Raw genomic sequence first — 22,945 nt, forward strand, 5'->3', positions numbered from 1 at the left:
TTTTTTTTTTTTTTTTTTTTGGTTTTTCGAGACAGGGTTTCTCTGTGTAGCCCTGGCTGTCCTGGAACTCACTCTGTAGACCAGGCTGGCCTCAAAAGAAAATCTGCCTGCCTCTGCCTCCCGAGTGCTGGGATCAAAGGCGTGTGCCACCACGCCCGGCTTTCTCTTTCCTTTTATGTTGGCTGTTACTAATGAGTCTGCTTCCCTTCCTTAATTCAAATCCATGGTGGAAGAGGGAGGCTTCCTAACCAGTGTCAGTTCTGACGTATATGAGGTACAGGATGGTTCCACCTCTAGCTCACTTGGGAATCCGTAGCCCTGTTAGCCCTCACCTGCCAGGCCTTATTACATGTCTTCCCTGGAGCTGGGCTCACTTGGTTGTGGGAGAGTCAGTGGTGTGACAAAACTGGGGACAAATGTTCCGGACAACAGTTAGATTGTTTCCTAAAAGCTCTGTAGCGGGAGAGTAGCTTGTGAGTGGTGGAGATCGCTTTAGACTCTGGATTTTGGGAGGTGGAAGAAGCTGTCAGAGCTCTGGAAGCACCTTTACTGCTGATCTTGAGTATTGCCAGTGTTGGTGTTGGTAGTGTATACCTGACTTTTACCCTGGAAATGACCTCTCGCCTTCAGTGGTTACAGAAAGTTAGTCGACTAACCCCCTCAGGGGAGAGCATGGGCTCCAGGAGTTGTGTTATATCTGATTTTACTGGCTTTTGTTATTACTAGTGAGTCCAAATCAAATCTGGCTCAGCAGAAAATGAGGGCATTCTTCCCTTTTGATTGCCTCTGCACCAGCTGATCTCACTCAGGGAAGAAGCAGACAGACGTTAGTATGTCAGTGTGACTGCGTGGATGTCAGCTAAAAGCAGCAAAGGAGGAGAAGCAGACTTGAGCAAGGCACACATGTATGCATATGCATATAGAGGCCTATGGTGGATGGTGGGAACCATCTTTGATTGCTCTTCCACCTTAGGCACTGAGGCAGGGTCTCATTTGAATGCTGATAGTCTAGTCTTAGTAGCCAGCTTGCTCTGGGGACCCCCTACCACAGCTTTGTCTTCTAAGGCTGGTAGATTTAATGAAAACAGTGTATCAAATAGTTATACTAACCTCCATATTTATTTCCTTATTCGTTGGTGTTTTCTAGTCCATTGTTTGAGTGGTACTCTGTATTTCTGAGAAAGGCTTTGCCAAGCTTAGAGTAAATGACCATGTGATTAGAGCTTAGTGGGCTGAAGAGAAAGTTCATGGGCTAGGGAGGTAGGTAGCTTAGACATTAAGTTACAAAGGAAATCTTTCTGTGCTGTTGTGAGGTCCATAGGAAACCCAGTTGGCATGTGTATGTCCTAGTAGTGCAGAATCAGGCAGGCAAGTCCTTGGAGCTCACTCCAGCCACCCTAGCATACTTGGTAAGCTGTTTGGAAAGATCCTGTCTCAAAAAAGAAAAAAAAAAAAAAAAGCAGCTAAGATGCCTGAGAAATGATAGCTAAGGTTGTTCTCCATATGCAGGTTCATATATGCACACAGCTCCCAGACATCCCTATACAAAGAAAATATATAGATGCTTCTGATATGCTCAGGGATGCTAGTGCTCTACTTGAGTCCTTTACTTTGGCCAGACACATGTGGGGCATTAGACTAGGTTGAATAGTGTCATACTCGATCTCTTTAGAAGAGTCCACAGACTTGATTAAGGCCTGATTCTGGCTTTCCCTGAACCTGAGTGGGTTTATTTGATATCCATCACAGCAGGGTGCTTCTCTGTGAAACAGGAGAACCACTGTCCAGATGTGCTGAAGAGTCAGGTGGGTGGGTTATGTAGGACACTATTAAGACTTTGTCGTCACTGCACAAGCCTGTTTCCAAGTCGACTGTTGTAGTAGGGTTCTCTATAGGACGGGTGGTGAAAATCACTAATAGAACATTCTGGGGAACCCTTTGGAAGGTTCCAATTAGCAGGGGCTGGTTTGCTCACCAGCAGAATAGTTGGCTTTGAAGTCAACCTCAGGTTAAGTGGATAATGGGTATTTAATAACTATGTTCTTTAAAAGCCACACGTTGGGCTGAGGAGACAGCTTAATGGGTAAAATGTTTGCTGTGTAAGCATGAAGACTTGAGTTCAGGTCCTCAGATCCCATGGAAAGCCAGCTGCTGTATCATGTATCCATAATTTCAGCATTGCTACAGAGAGATGGGAGGTGGAGCTAGGATATCCCCCAAAATTACCAGACTTGCAAGCAAAAAGACATCCCATCTCAAAGGTGGAAACCAAGGACCAACACTCATGCTGTGAAACATGTATATGCCATGGCACTCAGACATCCAAACACACATGCGCACACACACACAAGATTCTTTAAAATCTACACCTCTTTCGCTCACCCCCTCACATCACACTTTCCCTTACCTCTCCTGCCATCTTAACCTTACTCAGTAGGGTAGGCTCTCATTCTTGGAAGAGCAGGTGTCTGTGAGATCCCAGGGGAGTACCAGTCCTGTCCCCTAACACCTTTCATATGTCCTGGGCACAGGCTTTATGAATGGAACATGGCAATACACTCTTGACATTTTTTTCCTGTACCTTTGGTGCAGATATAATCAATCCTTTATGCATGCACATGTCTACTCATGTAGTTGCAGGCAAAAAAGTTCAATGTCTGTTTTTCCTTCTGAACTTCATGCCCCCATGTGCCTGAGCTCCGATCCCTAGAGTGGGGTTGTCACAGGGCTTTTGTGGTCTGCTGGACTGGTGTCTTCTTCGACCCTCTCTGAGCTCTTGTGGCAGCTGCTGTCTGCTCTTGTACACCTAAAGTCTCTTTTCATGCTTGGGCATGTCACTTACTTCAAGCAAGATTTCGCTAGTAGAGCACACTTCAGGCTGTTGGAGGCACTTGTTCGTTCGTTCTTTCTTTCTTTCTTTCTTAAAATTTATTTATTTTTTATGTATGTGAGTACACTGTCACTGTCTTCAGACACACCAGAAGAGGGTATCGGATCCCATTACAGACAGTTGTGAGCCACCATTCGCTTGCTAGGAAATTGAACTCAGGACCTCTGGAAGAGCAGTCAGTGTTCTTAACTGCTGAGCCATCTCTCCAGCCCTCTTGTCCTCTTGTAAAGACAGTTTTCATTGACTCTTGGGCTTGTTTAGAGTTCTTTAAAATTTTTTAAATTACATATATTTATTCTTGTGAGGGGATGTCAGATCATGGATGTAGAGGTCAGAGGACACTCTGCAGGATTTGGTTTTCTGCTCTACTGTCTGGGTCCCAGGAACTGAACTCAGGGCATCAGATACCATAGCAAGCACCCTTGCCCAGCGAGCTGTCTCACTAGTCTTCATCAACTCTGGTGCTAACTGACATAATCATATATAAACCACATATATAGAATACAGGGTTTCTTGGAAGGAAGATGAGGTTTTCAGTCCAGACTTAGGCCCCAGCATAATCTAAATGGAGGCAGTGTCTCTGAGCCCACTGCAGCAGGAGGGATAGCAGGGAGGACTCTCCCCCACTGCAGCAGGAGGGTTAGCAGGGAGGACTCTCCTGATCCATGGAGCACACTCTGCCATCTCACTCACCTTTCCACCATTTGCTCCTGTTACTTAATTTGAATAGAGTTTTCGGTTGTCAGAGAGAACGGCACTATTTTCCCTTCCGGAGGTGTTGTGGTAGTTTATTAGTGGCTCTAATTATAATGCTTGCTTTATAATAAGCATCATGAGCAAAGGCATTTGAGGAGGAAAGGGTTTATTTCATTTTACACTTTACAGGTCTCCATGGAGGGAAGTCAGGGCAGAAATTGAAGGCAGGAACCCAGAGGCAGGGATTGAAGCAGTGGCCATGGAGCCATTGCTGCTTACTGTCTTTCTCTTGATGGCTGCTTGCTTGTTTAAACCTCCAGAACCACCTGCCGAGAGGTAGAACCACCCACAGGGGGCTGGGCCCTTGCACATCAGTCAGTAATCAAGCATATGCCGCACAGGCCTGCTGTTAGGCCATACTTACATTTCTTCAATTGAAGTTCCCTGTTCTCAGGTGTCTCTAGCTTTGGTAACATTGGCAAGAAAACTAACCAATAGTTTTGCAAACCTTGTCAATAGAAATTGTCTCCTTATCTATTTACTCATTTGCCACCAACCAGATGTAATTGGGAGCTAGCAGGCTCCCCACTGGTCCTGTACAGCCTTCTGTTGGGGAGCCTGCTATGATCTCCATGGGACCCATGACACTGACCTACAACAGCCAACTTGATAAACCAACACAGAGATGCACTGGACTTATAGAGGTTTTTTAGCTTGAATTATATAAATGGCAAACTTATGAAGGGGTTACATCCAAATAGCCTGTCATCAGCTGATAGTACCCAGAGCATAGCAGGTGTCACAGCTTAGCAGCACTGTGCTGAGGAGTGTCCCCTTCCCTCTCAATCTGTAGCCTTATCCAGAGTTCTGTTTACTACCACTACCCAGCATGAAGAGAAGGCCACACTAGAGGGCTAGTGTGGGAAAATATTCTAATTCAAATGTATAGTTTCTGTTGAGTATGTGCTGTTCTTGCGCCATCATGAAAGAATACATTTTGGCTGAGCCTTTGTAAGCCAGGAGTTGTCTGTACATCTCTGCTGTTGTGTCATGGTCGCTGAGGAGAGCTGCATTTCACCTGTGCCTGTCCTGTGGGACTTAGAACCATTTGGAAATAAATGGCCACATTATTTGTGGCCTCAGGGTTTGCAGGTACTGAGTGTGGAGATAGTTGTTGTTATTTTTTATCTAACATGGAATACCTGAGGACATCCACCTCCCTAGGGGCATTTCTTTGCCTGTCAGTGGGAGACTGGTATTCAGAGCTTGCATTGCTGCAGCAGCCTACAGAGAGACTGACAAGGTGGTGTCAGGTAGCCCATATGTAGGCAGAGGCAGGCTCAACCCTGTGGCTTTTGGTGTGACATAGACCCCCTCCCCAAATTCCTCCTGCTTTTCCTGCCTTCTGATTCCTCCAGGGCTCTGCACTTTGGGTTCCTAGACATAAATTAGGATTTTCAGGGAAGTCGTCAAGGCAGAACATCTCTGTGGGATTTTTGAAATAGCCTGTCTTGCCATTTATCATGGTACTGTTCCCAATATGTCAACGTCCTTCTCTTACTGCACTGAACTTCTGAGTTTGTGGGACTCATTCAAAGTCCAGTATGGCCATGGTGGCCCCTGACCTACTTGCGCTGACTTCGAGGAACAGTGTTGGTTCTGTTGGCTTAGTGTGACACAGGCCAAGGAAGAGTGTTCTTTCTCTCTGCCGCAGGCTGTGATCAGCTCTAGTTATGCTGGGGGATTTGGTTGGCTTTCTTTCTTCTTTCTTTCTTTCTTTCTTTCTTTCTTTCTTTCTTTCTTTCTTTCTTTCTCTCTTTCTTCTTTCCTCAACTTTCTGATAGCCTTGCCCCAGCCTCCTGAGTGCTGTTAAAAATACAGCTTGGTCTTCATGTGGGACTCCTAACAGCAGGAGCAGGGGGCTGTCTCTGACTCTATTGCCTACCTTTGGATCCCTCTCCCCTAACTGGGCTGCCTTGTGTAGCCTCAATATAAGAAGATGCACCTAGTTCTGCTGCAACTTGATATACAAAGGGGAGTTGATATCTGTGGGGTACCTCCACTTTCTGAGGAGAATGGGAGGGAGAGGTAAGATGAGAGGAGGTGCTGGGAGGAGAGGAGGGAGGGGAAGCTTCAGTCATTGTGTAGAGTAAATAAACTTATTATTTTTGTCTATTAAAGAAATGATTTCTTAAAGTTAGGAATGAAACTTTATATACATTAAGACACGAACAGGTATTATTCACATAAATATAAAAAAATGTTTCCTTCCCTTATATCAAAATGTTATAAAATACCATGAAAACAATGTCCATTTCTGTTTTGCACTTATTTTCAAAGCATGCCATCTTTCTTGTTGAACAATATATATATATATTTTTTAATTATATATTTTCTTTATTTACATTTCAAATGTTATCCCCTTTCCTAGTTTCCCCTCTGAAAAATCCATTATCCTCTCCCCCCTCCCCCTGCTCCCCAACCCACCCACTCCTGCTTCCTGGCCCTGGCAGTCTCCTATACTGGGATGTAGAACCTTCACAGGACCTAGGGCCTCTCCTCCCATTGATGACCAACTAGGCCATGCTCAGCTACATATGCAGCTAAAGCCATGAGTCTCTCCATGTGTTTTCTTTGATGGGTGGTTTAGTCCTAGGGAGCTCTGGGGTTACTGGTTAGTTCATATTGTTGTTCCTCCTAGGGGGTAAATAAATTATTGAATGAATGAAAAATATAATTAATTTTTTGAGAATTTCGTGCAATATATTTTGATCATATTCATCCTCAAACTCCTCCCAGATCTGTTCTCTCTACCCTCATCTCTCTACCCATTCAACTTAAATCTTAAAAACAAAACAAAACAAGAAGTCCTCCACCCCACACAGCCTAAAAACTAAGTGCAATTTGTGTTGGTTTCTCCTGGGGATGGAGCTTACCCTGGAGTGTGACTGACCAACCAGCATTCAACTGTTAAAGAAAGCTGATTCCTTTTCTCTCCAGAATCTATCAAGTGCAAATAACTCCTCTCCCCTTCTTACTGAGATCTTGTCTGCTTTGAGGTCTTATGTGTGTGCTCATTATTGCTGTGTGTGCAACTACCCTATTGTGTCTACAACCACTATTTCCTTGAAGTCATCCCAGCTCTTACAATCTTTCTGCCTCCTGCTGCTCAGTGAAGATCTCTGAACCTTGGGAGAGGGGTGTGATATGTCCATCCTGTTGAGGGTTGTGCCTGACTGCTAAATCCCCATTTTATTTATTGCAGTGGCACTGTGGTGGTCTGTGCTGAGGGACACAGGCAGTGACAAGGTACAGGACTGGGTCTCTCATCTTTCTTGTTGCAAGCTTTCTCACAGTACATAGTTAGGTGGGTATATTTGGCTTTTGCTGTGACCAAGCACAGGAGCACAGCAACTTAAACGAGCAAGAATGTATTTAGATGCATGGTTTCAGAGAGTTCTGTCTACCATGGCAAGAGGGCTTGGTGGTATCGAGTGACTCACATCATGGTGGCAGGGAAAAGGGATGGGAAAAGGCCAGGATAAGTTCAGCCCCAGAGTCACAAACCCAGGGCTGTGCTCTCTCCAGTTGGCCCATATTCTATATTTTTACTCCTTCCCAAAAGGTTGTCATATGATGAACCCATCAAGGGGTTAACATGCTGATAAGATCAGAACCTTCTAATCTTAATTCTTTCAGGAACACCCATCACATATGCACCCAGAGGTGCTAGTCTAATGAAGCTGACAACCACTGTAGTGAACAGCATCTTAGCTGGTGGATTCTGCCAGCCCTTTAGTGTCAAGACATGTCTAGGTATACCCTCCTTCTGCTTCTTCTGTTGTGAACCACTGTGTCGAGAACATGCACATGTGCCGTGACCTCACCCCCCAGTGCATTCCCTAACTTGGTTCTTTCTTCCTCTACTTTTGTCCACTGGTAGCAGGAATACACATAAACGGAGACTACTCTGCCTTGGTGAAAAGTGTAGATCATATAATCTTCCTTTTCACAGAGGATCAGCTACAACTTCTGTGTCCACACACATCTCACACAGAGTAGGAAGTTAGCCTCTAGCAGCCACACTGACGAGTTCCTGGTAGCTGGAAGATGGTCAGCTTCATTTCAGAGAGACGGTGGTCCATGAGACAGCACAAGCCCCACATGCTCAGGTCACAGGCCTCGCTGATTGCCTGGAGCCATAATGGAGACTCTGCCTGTCTCTGGAGTAGTGAGTATCAGGGCTACTCCCCGCGGCGATTTGTTTCGCCTTTAGGATATTTTTTATCAGGTGCTCCTCCTCAGACTATTGTGTGTGTAGAAATCACCTTTAATATTAATTAAAATGCTGATTCTTAGACCTCCCCTCAGACCTACAAATTAATATCCAGCACACAAAGCCCAGGAATCTGCATTTCAACGCCCCTTCCTTCCCATCTGTTTCTCAAGAGTCTTCATGGAGGTGTTCACAGTTCATCTCGAGAGCCACCATGACCTAGCAGACCTTTCATGGCCAAGTCACCGTGACATGAACATGCCTCTGACCCATCCCCATCCTCTCTCTCTATCTATTTGGCCCCCTGTCTCCCTGAGTCACCGTTATCTATGCTGTCAATGTGGCCTCTCTGGCCTGGCCTTCTCCACGTGAGCCTACCTTCCTTGATTCTATTCTTGTGTCCCCTCTTAGGAGGTGCAGCTACATGGTGGTGTCTTGTGCTGTTCTGTGGCACTTTGTTTTCTTTCTGCTGTGACCTGACCCTTTGTCATTCTTGAGAATTCATAAGGAAGTGAGCTTTCAACATGATTTCTTTTCTGCCTTGAAGCAGTAGACTTTGCCATGACCTTGAGTTTCAAGGATAATTTCTTGTTCCTATCTGTGCTGCAGGCATCTCTACAGTTTCAGCCATTGTACTTGTCCTTGAAGGTCCCTGGACCAGGGACATATTTCAGAATTTCTACATTAATTATGTGAAGTTCTTTTCACCTTTCTTCTGAACAAAAATCATCTTTTTTTTATTGGTTATTTTATTTATTTACATTTCAAATGTTGTTTCCCTTCCAGGTTTCCCCTCCACAGACCCCTATCCCATCTCCCCTCCCCCTGCCTCTATGAGGGTGCTCCCCCACCCACCCACACACCCACTCCTGCCTCACCACCCTAGTATCATTGATTGAGCCTCCACAGAATTAAGGGCCTCCCCTCCCATTGATGCCAGAGAAGGCAGTTCTCTGCTACATTTGCAGCTGGAGCCATTGGTCGATCTGTGTGTATTCTTTGGTTCTTGATTTAGTCCCTGGGAGCTCGGGGGGGGGGGGGGTCCTGTTAGTTGATGTTGTTCTTCCTATGGGGTTGCCATCCCCTTCAGTCCTTCCCCTAACTCTTCCATTGGGGTCCCCATGTTCAGTGCAATGGTTGGCTGCGAGCATCCACATCTGTATTGGTCAGGATCTGGCAGAGCCTCTTGGAATAGCTATACTAGGCTTCTGTCAGCAAGCTCTTCTTGGCATCAGCAATAGAGTCTGGGTTTGGTGTCTGCAGATAGGATGGATCCCTAGGTGGGGAGGTCTCTGGATGGTCTTTCCCTCAGTCTCTACTCCACCCTTTTCCCTGTATTTCCTATAGTCAAGAACAATGCTAGGTTAACCACAATTCTGTGGTTAAACTACAATTGTGGTTTGCTTTTGTTGCCCATGGGCTGGAAAATGTCTTCAGGAATTGCAGACTTTTGCACATAGCAGTTTTGAGCCTCCAACCTTGTTTCTCTCACACCAGGGGTCTATGTTCTTGATCTTGAGCCCTTTGAGGTCTCCCATGGCCTGAAGCTCTCTCATTTCTGAGTATATTTGAGACCTTTATGGGCTTTCTTCTCTTGTCTGCTCTTCTGGGCTCTTTTAGCCTGGTCACTGGGTGGGTGACTTGTTCTCAGCTCAGGTTCTCATCTCTGCCAGCCTCTTGATCTTGTTTTAAAATGAATGATAGTGAGCTAGGCATGGTGGCACATACCTTTAATCCTAGCACTTTGGAGGATGTGGCAGATGGGGCTCTATGAATGCAGCTGGTCTACATAGTGAGTTCCAGATCAGCCAGAGCTACAACACTGAGACCCTGTCTTAAGTAAAAATAAAAGTAAAATAAAAATTAAAAATTAAAAAATGGTAACACTGGTACAAACCCCAGGAGCCTTGTACTTGAGTTGGTAAGTCTGGAAGCTGAGGGAGGCCACAGAAGCATGTGACAGATCACTGTCACAGAGCACTCTGGGGTTTTGCTAGTTGCCATGTTTAAATGCCATCCCTATTGACCCTACTTGTGTTCTCACATGCACAACTGTATAACTGTAGGTGGGGCTCTCTGACTCTGACTCTGATGGTGAGACTTGTGGGTCAAACTGTGATAAAGGGGCAAGGATTGTATGTGAGGGCCAGGAGGAATGGAGGTGCCGAGGCTTGCTAGGAATGAAAGAGAGCTGCGTCACACCACGGCCTTTTGTATTTTGTAGAAAAAGTAAAACCAGTAAGAGTACATTAATTCATGTGCGTTTACAGTGTGGACATATTAGCAAGCATGTGGCCAGGAGTAATCCTATCATCAAGCTTTTATGATGGCTATAGTTGATATAATTTACAGCCAACAGTGGACCAGCTTTGAGTGTACAAGTCTAGTGGTGTGGGTTGTAGTATCATCATCACAAATATGTGTGAGTGTTACCACTGTCTGATACCAGACCACTCTGATGGGGTCCTGTGCCCAGTACTACCTGCTCACCTCTGCTCACAGTGATGGTGGCATCACTTCCTGTTTCCCTGGACATTATTTAAAGATGGTGATCAGGGAACAAAGATGGAATCTGAACTGGTGCCAAACACTTAGTGAGCATCCAGTAAATACTAACTGTCCCTTCTTGTCATGGGTGTCCATCTTCTGGAGTAGCTGCATGGACCAAGTGAGAAAGGATGCTCTGAGAAAAGCCAGAAGTACCATGGCTCCCAGGATGGCTGGGTTTAGACTCAACCTTTCCTTGATTTTCAGGTCTCTTACCTATGTCAAGTTAGAGCCTAAAAGATGGGAAAAGGATTGTTTTTCTTTTGGCAGTAAAGTGTTATTTTAAATTTTTATTTATTTTGAGAGCAAGCCTTACTCTGTAGTCCAGGTTGTCTCTGTCTTCAAACTCAGTACCTACCCTTTTGTCAATCTCCTGAGAACATGAGCCACCATGTAGGCTGAGAAAGCAAAGCTTTTAAAGAAATAAAACCACAGGAGAAAGTAGACCTGCTTTTTTAAAGGACTGGAAATGGAGGCTGACCATGCTTGCTGACGTATACATGTACCACAAACCACCCCAGCAGCTGGGTGGGCATGGGTGGCTGATGCTGCCTTTGCTGTCTGCTGTAGTCAGCTTTCCACATCCAGTCAGGTGATGGTGACTCATGAGATCAGTACTGAAGAACTGATTAGTGACCTTATCTGACTGGCTTCTGGATTTAGAGAAATGGGAAGTGTCACCTGGGTGGGTATCCAAGTCCTAGCCTGATGTTCTCAGTTGTTGTTGTCAGGTTTCCATGTTCAGACGGGCATGCTGTCAGAGCCAGGTATCCAGTTGACTGCCTCACCCATTTCTGTGTAGATTCCTTCAACATTACCCTGGCAGAGCAGAGGATTTATTTCCCCAGCAGGGGACTGTGCCCAGGGCAGCCATATTTGCAGAAAGGTGCTGACTCAGGATTTGAGCCCAGGCCCATATGGCACTAAGTTCTGTGCCATCTGTATTCTGCTCTCACTTATGGGTTGCACAGCACCTAAGTGCCTATGTAGGACATACAGCTCTGGGATTGAAACAGGTCCAGGGAATCCTCTCATGGGCTTTAGAGATAGCAGTTTTTACAATAATTCATCCGGAAGGTCATGCTTGCTGTTATAGCCAGGGCTTACAGATAAACAGCTTCTGCCTCTAGTGGGTATAGCTCTGCTTTTCTAAAATGGAATGGCAGGAGTCAAACTTGTTTATTTCAACATGCACAAATGATTTTGGAAAATTAGGATGAAAACACTAAGTAGTGCTTGCCACACTCCAGAGGAACAGGTGTGAAAACCTGGACATCTGTGCACACTTCCAGCTGTTGTCCCCCCTGCAGAAACACCCTGCCTCATTCTGTGCACACTTCCAGCTGTTGTCCCCTCTATACAAGCATTGCCTCGCACTGTGGTGCTGTGCACACTTCCAGCTGCTGTCCTCCCTAGGAGCTTATGTCTCATGCTTTCTGTCATCACATCAAATTTCTAGCTGAGTTTTTGCTGTGGTTTGTGAATTAAAAAAAGGAGAAGAAAACATAACTTTCTTAGATATGATGGAAGAGAGGGTTTATTGTAGACGGGTGGGAGAACATAGCTAGAGGCAGACATCTGGGAGAGCCCAAAGTGGACATGATCCTGAGCCCTATAAGGAGAGGGAGGGAAGGAAAGGAGAGGAGAAGAGAGAGGGCACCAGGTACAATAACCAGGAGACCCAAACAGTAAGCCAAAATGGTTGGATTAAATAGGGAAGGGGAACTGGGGGATGGGCAGCCTTCTCCTGGACTGGAGAAGTTTAGGATGGGGGTTAGGATATGCCATCCAGAAGGACCGGGTCGCAGGTAGATACTGAGGGATGCTGGGAGAACCTGGTGGCCAGTGTCACCTGGGCCATTTGTCTCAGGTTTGGGGACTTAACATCTGTTTAGGTATGAGCTGCTTTAGAAATGACACATGGAGTCATCGAGGCTACCTCATCCCTTCTCTGGTAGTTGACACTTAGGGACCCTTATGGCTGCATGTGGAGCCTAGATTCTGCCAAGAAACACAGACAACTGGACTCTGGGTGAGAAGCTACTCTGGCTAGCATGTCTTTATTCCAGTGAATAGGTGGTTATTGTAATCAAAAGGCTTTTCACTAGTGGGGAAAGCATAGCACTCAAATCGTCACTAGACTCCCCTAGGCTGCACCACACCAGCAGGCAGAAATACATCTGGGAAGGATGTGGTGATAGCTCTGGCCTCTGTAGTCACTGCTGCCCACTGAGCAACTGCGGTCTCTCCACAGTTGCTTCAGAAAGAAGCTCCTCTGACCAAAGCTGACAGCTGTGCTGGGTCCCACTTTCTGATAGACATGTTTTAAAACATGCCTCTATAATGTTTTTAAAATTTCAACCTTTTGGAGAGTTTGGATGTACAGTGCTCTTATACCATCATTGGTTAGCATCTTATACTAGCCAAAATGTTAGACTGCATTCCTTCATGTGGCAAACTTTCCATTGTAAACACATGGCCTCTGAAGTGTGCCACAAGTGGCCTATTAGGGACCATAGGGGATGTTGGCTCCAGAGCAGGGAGGACACAGTGTGAACATTGGAAAGAGCTGAGGTTCCAAGATGGGTGCACAGTTAGGGTTAGGGTTTGGAATCTTCTAGGAATTCCCTTTTTTTGTTGTTGTTGAGAATAAAAGCCTTGACTGTTTCCTCCCCCCCCCTCTCTTTTTTTCTCTCTCTCTCTCTCCATTCCTGAACATTGTAGGGCTCTACTGGCTGCTCAGACAGTCCCTCTCTACTGAAGCCTTTGCTCATTCTGATTTAATTAGCATGCTTCTTCCACGGAAGGAACTTGCACTGTTTTCCAACACCCCAGATCAACACTTACTTCCTGATCCCTGCTCAGTGTCAACCTCATGTTAGCATTTAATTCATTTTAGTCCCTTACACAGCCCCGCAATCTCCTGTCTAGGTGCTGGTCCATTGGCTAGCAGGGGAGTGAACACTTGAAAACCTTGGCCAAAGGTTACACTGGTGAGTGGAGGGGCTTGACCTTGAGCCTTAGCACTCAGAGCCTCAGTCTCCGTTCCCATCTCTGGACATCAGGATGGCCTTTGCTGCAACAGTCTGAGAACCTGATGTCTTGGGGTCATTTATATCTCACCTATGAGGTACGTTTCTGCTCTGGAGCCTGGAAGCACCCAGACTGTCCACCACACAGAGCCTGGTCTCCTCTATGGCCACTGGTATACTTTCTTATGTACACTACGGTATTCTAGGAAACTGTTCCTGGGTTTAAAGTGCTTCTTAGTCACTCTCCTCAGCAGTACGGCACACTGTGTGTATTTGGAGTCATTGTGTGCTTGTTCAAACCAAGAGCAAACCTAGAACCTTATGCTGTATGCTGCTTCCATGATGTGTGGTCTCCTTAGGATGATTTAGAAAGAAACCCAACGTATTCCTTGGTGCCTACTCGTGAGACCAGCCGAGGAGTTACCTGCTTCAAGTGACTTACCACATATGCCCCCCAAATATTTGTTGGGTTGCATGAGGGCAGCAAACTCTGCAGGGGTCCTTCCAGTTTGAATGGCCTGGTTCAATAAACCTCAGCTTTTCTGGACCTGAAAAACAGCTCTGGGGGCCTGGAGACATGGCCCAGTGGTTAGGAGCATGGGCATTCCTTCAGAGGATAGAGTTTAATTCCCAGCACGCTGTGCCAGCTGACTCAGAACCATCTGCCACTCTAGCTTTAGGCCAGAACCTCTGGGCATCTATCTGCATCCATGTGCACATACTTACACAGAGTATAATAGTGAAACAGTGAAACATTTCCCAGGAGTGGTGGTTGCATGCCTTCAATCCCAGGGAGGCAGAGGTCTGCACAGTGTTGGCCAGGGCTATGTAGAAACACCCTGTCTCAAACAAACAAACAAACAAACAAACCTCAAATCTACAAAACCCTAGTTCTAATGCAGTAAATGGCTGAGTCTACTGGCTCAGTGCATGTCATGGGGGAAGGTGATTTTGATGATTTTTGTCAGATCATTAGTTTTTCATTTGGAATAGATAATTATGCTTCCGTGGAAACACAGGTGGAGACTACTAACTGCAGAGAGGGCAGGAAGTGGAGTGGGGAGTCTTCACCAGTGGATGCTGTGCTTGACGAAGGGTAGTCAGTGACTTGTCTGGTGCCTGTGAGCACAAAGTGCTGTGTGAGTTGAAGCAGGGTCATTGTTTTGATTTTCTGTGACCCTGCTGAAGGTGGATGTAGGTTTCACATGTGATGAAGCCATTAAATACAGTATTGCATTTTTTTTTCTTTCTTCTCCCTGCCCTCCTTCCCCTCATCCTCTCCCTTCTTGCTTGGCTAGGGGGTCTCACCATGTAGACAAGACTCACTGAATGTGTCCTCCTTCCTTATCCAAGTCCTGGGGTTGCAGCTACGTGTCACCATGCCTGGACTACTATTTGCTTCTGACTTGCCTTTGTACTGGTCTTTTTGGTGCAGTGTGCATTTATCAGCACAACTCGTGAAAGTGTCTCTGGCCTGTTAGGCACCAGTAGCTGTGGGTTTTGCTCAGGGTTTCATTGTCACTGTAAAAGTGATGCAAAACGAGGAGTGAATTGTTATTGATTACATTTTAGGATTAAGAGTGTACTGCTGCTCTGAGTGGGATGTACCTGGGATCCCGGCAATTGGAAGGCAGAGATAGGTGGACTGAGGGAGTTGATGCCAGCCAGAGCTGCATACTAGACAGAAACAAAACAAATAACAGCAACAACAAAACCAGAGAGAGGGTAGAGGAGACAGAAAGAGAGGGGAGCAGCAAATATGAATTGTTGATCAATTGTGTGCGTTATGTTCCTAAATTCGGAGCTAGCTCTTGTTAGCACAAACAGAAAGAAGTGTTTCCTCCTGGGGTATGTAACAGTAAGTTTGGGGTCATGGAGAAAGAGACCACCACTTTACCGGGTAAAATTCACTCTTGGTCAAGAGCAGACACAGAAACAGGAAGTATACTCAGCCACCCTTTCCATATCAGAACCAGGAGCTCAGACTCAGGAAAGAGACAACTCGCCAATTTCTGCTCTGACTACTCACCAATGTTTGCAGTGTTGCTGAGTGTTGACATTTCGGATTCACTCCACACCTGGATTTATTTTGGGTGGCGCATGAAGGCTGGAGAGTGGCACACATTTGCGTGGCTCTCAGACTACTTGCTGTTACTCTGACTTCCTTTGTGCTGTCTTCCTTGCATACTTTCTCTTTGACTATTCTCTCACTCAAGGCTAATGATGTCATCTCTCTCTCTTTTTTAAGTTTATTTATTTTATATGAGTACACGGTAGCTGTCTTCAGACACATCAGAAGAGGGCATCAGATCCCATTATAGATGGTTGTGACCCACCATGTGGTTGCTGGGAATTGAAATCAGGACCTCTGGAAGAGCAGTCAGTGCTCTTAACCACTGAGCCATCTCTCCAGCCCTAATGACATCATCTTGACATGACTAAAAACAAAGCAAATCAGATACTGTATTGTAACTTCACAGGATAACTGGCCTCACCACATCTCAGCTTGGGCAATAGGGAGGTGGGTGGTAATTTACTGCTGTAAGGCCTTTCTGTGCCTGCCTTAGCTCTGAATAATGACATGGAGACTTATATTTATTTAAAATAGGTTTAGGCCTTTGGTTATTATAGTTTCCAACTAGTTCTTACAATCTCTAGAATGGGGCCAGCTTCTTTCTCCCTGTTCAATCTTATCTACACACACACACACACACACACACACACACACACACACACACATCCCTCAGTGCTTTCAATCTCTCTCCTCATTTGCTGTAGGCCATCAGGTTTTTTATTAAAACTAATCAGAAGGTGAGAGAGGGTGTAGTTTCAAAGTATGATGCAGGAACTGCTTAGCAATTGGAATAACACTACCAAAGTCTGGGTTGTAATTAGATCTCTGCTGGAACAGAAATCAGCATTTGTATAATACAGAGACAGTCTTTACACAGTGCACAAAAGGTACCCCTACAATAACTAACCTAATTAGTGACTTCCTCACTGTGTAAGCGCGAGTCCTTGGGCTTTAGAGACACACCATGTGGTGTGCTAATTACTGTGGTGGTCTTCTTACAACTCAGTAGAATTTAGGGTCTATAGTGCTCTCTTGTTGAGTAGTATAAGATGCCATATTAGTGGATGTGGGGCGATGAGAAAGGCATGGCACACTGGGACTTAGTTTTTATATTATTTTGCACAAAGAAGGCAAGTGTCTTACTTTCTTGCATAGCTGTAGGAGTTAATCCAGCAGGAGGCTGGATCGTTGCAGAAGGTCACCTGATCTATGAGAAATCTTCATGACTGCTCAGAGTCTACCCCCAGCCTTGAAGGTCTAGACTATGGCAATAGCTGAGTGGGTGAACGTGCCTGCCACCAAGCCTGGTGACCTGAGTTCATTTCTCAGGACCCACGTGATGGAGAGAGAACAGACTACCCCAAATTATCCTCTGACACCACTCACACGTGTATGCCTACATGTCCTAAACAAAACATAATTTAATTTTTAATTTTTTTGAGAATTTTATACAATGTATTATGATCATATTCTTTCTCACCAACGTCCCTACTCACCCAACTTCTGTTCTTTCTCTTTTATAAAAAAGCCTTAAAATCAAAACCAAACACACAAACAGAAACCAAAAAAGCCAAAAAAAAAGAGTCCAATTTGAAAAAAGCTTATTTTCATGTCTGCCTTGCCCAGCATGGAATATTGCTGATTCTTCTTAAGTGCACTCCGAGTCTCGAACTCTGGGGGAGGGAGGATGGGGGGGTTGGGGGGCTAGGGTGGTAGTGGGGGAGAAGGCCAATGACTTCATGGCTCAGATGGGTTAGGGGACACATCTTCTTAATACGCAGGGTCTCCAGTCTCCATGTGGAGAGAGATACCCTAGGCAAAGGCCTGAAGGGCATTTGGGGTACCAGACCCTAGGGGCTGTTGACTACACACATTGGATAGTTATCAACAGATCTGGGTTCTGCTCTGCTGCTGTCATTGCTGCTGTTAAAGAATGGAATCCACTTGTAGGTGGAGATATGCCCTTGTATCCTTCCTTAAGAGTTAATCCAGTTTGGTGGACCCATGACCTACTCAGGGGGCCACCACTAGAAAGATAGGTTTGCTGTAAGCCACGCTACAGAGGCAGAAGGACAGTTCTCTCCTGAGATGATGGGCTTTTCTCCCCAGAATTCCTGGCCCTAGTTCGGTCTCTTAGGGAGCTCAGTTATGCTCCTTCCAAGGGTGGACTGCTTCCTTTGAACTACTCAGAAAGTGTAGCTTTTCCTTTCTTCTCTGCTTCTGTTGGAAGCGCCCTTCCTTACACCCGTGACTTTTTGTTCTCTAAAGGTTCCTCCCCACACATCTGCCTGCAGCCCTGCGTCTGTCTAGCTTAACTCAGGTGGTTTGTCCTGTTTTCCTTTTGTCCTCCACTCTTCTCTGGGCAGCTGCTGAGATGAACAGCCTGCTCACTGGGGCTGCTTTTCTCTTAATCTCTAATTAGATACTCCTCTCATTTCTAATTTAGTCAACATTTTTTTTTTTAATTAATGAGACTAAGAGCTCCAAGAGGGGCCCCTGATTTTTCCAGTATTAAGATCTTATCTAACTCTTTGTTACTGTTTCAGTTTTTATATGTTAATTTCTGTGTGTGTGTGTTTATGTCTCTTCTGTGTGACTCTGCACTCCTCCTGCTGTGTGGGTTCTGGGGATGAACTCAGGTCAGCAGGCTTGGCTGTGAAGTACCATCACTCACTGAGCCATTTCACCTCCTGTCTTTCTTGTTCTGAGGCAGTCAGTCAGTCACCTAGCCTCAACTGCTCTGTGGGGGGATTGCAGAGGTGCAACACTGCCGGTGTTTCCCAGCTTTTCTAAATCCCATTTCAAAGAGTTTGTATCTGTATGGAGTGCAATTCTGCATGACTTAGTTTATAAGAATTGAGCCTGTGTTTCAAATCAAGGTTAGAAACACAGATTCACTGTTATTTAGTATTCTTTAATCTTATTATTCAAAAAAGGGGACTCCCTCACTTCCTACCCCCACAAACACTCTATTTGAATTTTATGTTGTACTGCTTCTTTTAGGAGTTGCCTCAGCATCTCTGAACAAGACTCACCAGCTGCCTGCACTATGATCCTAGGCTCCTCCATGGTCATTTGGGGCAGAAGTGCCAGGGCAGCGGCAGTCTTCTGACGGACTCCCCTATGCAGGAGGAACTTGGGGAGAACAGCCTACTTTGTCTTGGCAAAGCGGGGCAATCAACTCTCTAGTGTCCTGCTTGTCCACAGTTTGGGCAGGGGCTTGGTGGTGGATGAGGTAAAGGGCAGTGTTTTGTGTAGGGTTGGCTTTGCTACATTTAAAGCAAGCTCCAGGTGGAGTTCTTCTGTGCCCACCATCTTCTGTGAAGATCTATGGGCAGCTCTCAGGAGCTGGCATATCTCTGTATCACAGGAAACCTTTTATTAAACATTAAATGCCATATTCAGTAGCTCTCCGAAGAGTTTGAGGATCATCATCTACTAAGTATATTTAAACTAACCAAGCTCTGCTGGTTTCTATTACTTGCTGTAGGCATAGCTTTGGAGACATACACAGGAGGCTAAACAAAGCTTCTCCTGTAACCAAGTACGCTAGTACTTAGCATGGCCACAGTATAGCACTGAGTACACTCAAGAATTCTACCATTCATAAGGCGAGTGATCCTTAACTTAAATGTCGTAATCATCTTTGACAGTTTACAATGGGTTAGTAGTTTTTATTAGATTAGGATTTTAAAACTTATCCCTTTTAAGTGTGAGCTTTAAAAATAGCACCTTTTGAATCGAAGCTCTATTAGTATCAAACTAAAACTTTTATTCATAGATACAGTCCCTAGGGAGACTGGCAACTTACTGATCCTTTTATACTATTGTAGAATACTGAGCCCCCCCCCCAATTATGGCTTAGTTTATCTAAATCACTAAGTCTTAAAGTGAGCAAAGATAAAGAAGCTAGACAAATACTACTGTGATCCTGAGTGGACCTTAGGAACTTATAAATCGTACTTATCAAACATGTTTTTACTTATCTCAACTTTTTAGAAGCCTGGTGTTGAATAGTTAGCGAAGATAGGGGTTAACCAGCTAGGTGTAAAACCCAGGTGGGTACGATAGTCCAGAGCTGAGAGAGGGTTGCCATATGGAGTGGGTCCGAAGGGCATAGAGGAAAGACACTTTATGGTACAGAGAAGGGGAAGAACAGCTAAGGGTCAAGGAGAAACAAGGAGGAACTCCACCCAGAGGAAGGAGTCCAATGTCATAGAAGCTGGGAGGTGCAGCAAAGCTGCAGGACGTAGCAGGCAGCTCCTAGGGGTAAGGCAAAGAAGTTCAACAAGTGTAGGCCCAGGAAAGCACAAAGAAAGATAGCTCAGAGTCAGAGGGCACAAAGGAAAGAGTCTAGGCTGCTGCAGCTGGGACTGCAGGCTTCCGGCAGGGAAAAGAACTGGGCAGAGCAGGAGAAAAGGAGATGTCTGTGTGGGTGCAGGCCCGAGGTGCAGCAGGGCAGGAGACAGAGAAGCCCATTGGTGCCCACGTGGAGGGCATGGCAGCCCAGAGGGAAGCAGCAGCTGAAGAATCATACTCTAGAATTTGGAATCAAACCTCCTGGGAGGCAGGAGCCAGCAGAAACAAAGGATCCATACAAACCACAGGAGAGCCAGACCAGCAGCTTGGCTTTGAGTGGAGGCCAGGGAAGAACAGGTGTGTGATGGGTGTGCACACAGCAACTGGCCTGCTCCTTTGCCTCCCACACCCCTCCTGCTAGGGCTGGCTCCAGTTCTCACTTTGCAACAAACTTACAGATCCATCAACAGTAACTTAAAGACAGAACACAGTCAAAAAACTAACAGGGTGACTTGCAGTAGATCCCAAATAATGCTGGGATCTAGGATACTGTTGGTCAGCTGAATTAAGATTGAGTATCTAAGGGATTTCGAGGTCAGAATTGATTGCAAAAGTGAATCAATTTGGATGGAGCACTTCAAGGATGCCAGGTGGAGAGGTTGGAGGTTTTGTATGGAAGACACCATGTGCCATTCCCATGAATGAAAAAGGGGAAAATTTCTGATATAGACTGAGGGGTTCCTAGGATCCAGGGAGGACTGAATGAGGAAGATACAGCTGTTTAGTGGATCATCACCTCACTAGACTGGGGGTCAAAGTCTAAAAGTCCAAGGAGAGACAGTGCCTGGTATCAGTAATTTCAAATAAAGCCAAAAGGTGAAAACTGAGTTAAAAAGCAAAACCTCACCCAAGGGAAAGGGTCAGAGGTGAGTACCTCAGCCTGAAACAGTATTAGACTCAGAGATCACTTACTAGTTGCTAGCTGTAGCAGGAGGGCCAAGAGAGAGAAGAAAGGTGGGTTGGTTGCAGTGGAGATAGGGAAAGCCCAGAAGAGAGTGGGGGGTGTGGTGGCAAGGCCTTTAAGGGACAGTGGTGACAGTGGAAATGCGTTGCACCATAGCTGCTGGCACTGAGTTGCTGGAGGTAAGCTGTATTCTGGAATGTGTGTAGTTCATTTGTAAGCACTTTGATGACTCAGTGTGAAGTTGAGGAATACCTCCCTCAGACCCACAGAGCACACATCTGCTGCTGACCTCCATCTGCACTGTCATACTGGTGTTTTGGGATCGTGCTGTGGTGACTGTAAACATGCTAAGGCATCAGATAAGTGGCCTCATCCCACGTGGCAGCCTGTTTTCACTGAAGATTGTATTCATCTTTTTCTTCTGCTTTGTGTTGTTTGGTGTTTTGCATATTTATCATTTTTGGGTTTCATGGGTCTTGTCTACAGGGAATCCCTGCATTTAAGCACTTCAGCTTCCTGTCAATTACTTCCTGAGGCAAGCCCCTTGTTGTCCTTTGCGAACTTTAGGAATCTACTTGTTTCTCGGGAGTTTATACCTTCTCATTCAGGTTTTTATTTTGCCTTTAAAATAAGGTTTGGGAATACTGCTACCACTACGACCTCCTTCCTTCTCCCTCCTCCCTCCTCCTCCCCCTGCAGTCTCTCTAAGTAACCTTGTGAGCCTGCAATGCAGGATTGCACTCCTTTAGACTCTAGAATACTGGGATTGCACACAAGGTCACTATGGATTGACCCCAACTCCCTGTTTTGAGTAAGGCAACCTAACTTTCACTCAATGCAGACCTACCTACTGTTAGCTTCCCCACAGATAAGTGCCCTGTCCTGATGACCACTTTGACTGCCTTTGCCCCTGTGGGCTTTGATCCCTGCTTGCCTCTCAGGCTGGTGTTGTCTGGCTGGCACTGTGCAGCCTTTCGGGAGTTACTCCACTTGAGTCACAGTGTACTTTGGTGTGTGTCATGTACTCCTATCCAGGGCTGGAATTTCCTTACTTCTTTACTGGCCTGATGCTCAGCTTCCATAGTAGTTTTTGTTGTTTTGTTTCCTCTACAACTTTCCCTTTTCTTTTCTTTTTTTTTATGTTTATTTATTTATTTTTATTTATTTATTATATGTAAGTACACTGTAGCTGTCTTCAGACACTCCAGAAGAGGGCATCAGATTTCGTTACGGATGGTTGTGAGCCACCATGTGGTTGCTGGGATTTGAACTCAGGACCTTTGGAAGAGCAGTCCGTGCTCTTAACTGCTGAGCCATCTCACCAGCCCTCCCTTTTCTTTAGGACAAAGATAACTCACACTTTAAAGGAGATGAATTTAAATTCCCATACTCCTTGAATCATCATTCACTGGAGCCTTTTCTCAAGTCACTCAAGTGTTAGGTATTGCTGGTCACTCCTGTGGTGGCTAAGGTCAACTTAAAGTTCCAGAACCCAGGGGGTTTCATTGTCACCAGCAGCCTCGCTTCTGCTGGCTTCCCAGCTGTCACCCATGTGGTCACTGACTGCCTGAATCTCAGCCATGGGTCACATGAAATTACAAGGCCCCCAGCTCTCAATTCAGCTCTGCAGGCTTCTTGCTCCTTGTTACCTGATGTTACTACCCTCAGGCCTTGGTCCCGCCTCAGTATATAATCCCACTATGGTTAGTAGGCATCCAGGACTTGCACGTCTCAGCATGTGCTAGAAATAGAGCCTGGTCCATGTTTGTGAAGCATGTCACTGGGCCTTTTCTCTATCCAGGGTGGCACCCTGTCTTGTTCTTGCTCTCCAGGCGTCACTGTAGCTGCCCCGCTCATTCCCAGCTTCTTGATTATTTGGTCTTCAGTTCAGAAAAGGTGCTCATGGCTCAGCATGCCTTGTGTATCAGGATCCCCCAGCATGGCCTTGCAGCGGTGATGTGCTGGTCTCAGAGACTTTCTCAAGGTTGCTGGATGTCCATCTAAGGAGCCTTTACAGATGGCTCTTGGTTCTCCTTGTGTATTAGTTACTTTCCTATCGCTATGATAAAACACTTTAGAAAGTGTTTGCTTGGGTTGATGGTACAGAGAGATGATGGAGTCCGTGATAGCAGGGCAGAGGCATGGACACAGAAACAGTTAAGAGCTC

General features: G+C 45.7%; 1 protein-coding gene across 3 annotated transcripts in view; it reads left to right on the plus strand.

Annotated features, from left to right (window-relative positions):
• The window catches only part of Snx29 (sorting nexin 29), a 419,167-nt gene that overhangs the window by 220,102 nt on the left and 176,120 nt on the right, over positions 1 to 22,945 (plus strand). The window lies entirely within an intron of this gene.

The sequence above is a fragment of the Mus caroli genome, chromosome 16, assembly GCF_900094665.2.
Source record: "Mus caroli chromosome 16, CAROLI_EIJ_v1.1, whole genome shotgun sequence".
Taxonomy (NCBI): domain Eukaryota; kingdom Metazoa; phylum Chordata; class Mammalia; order Rodentia; family Muridae; genus Mus; species Mus caroli.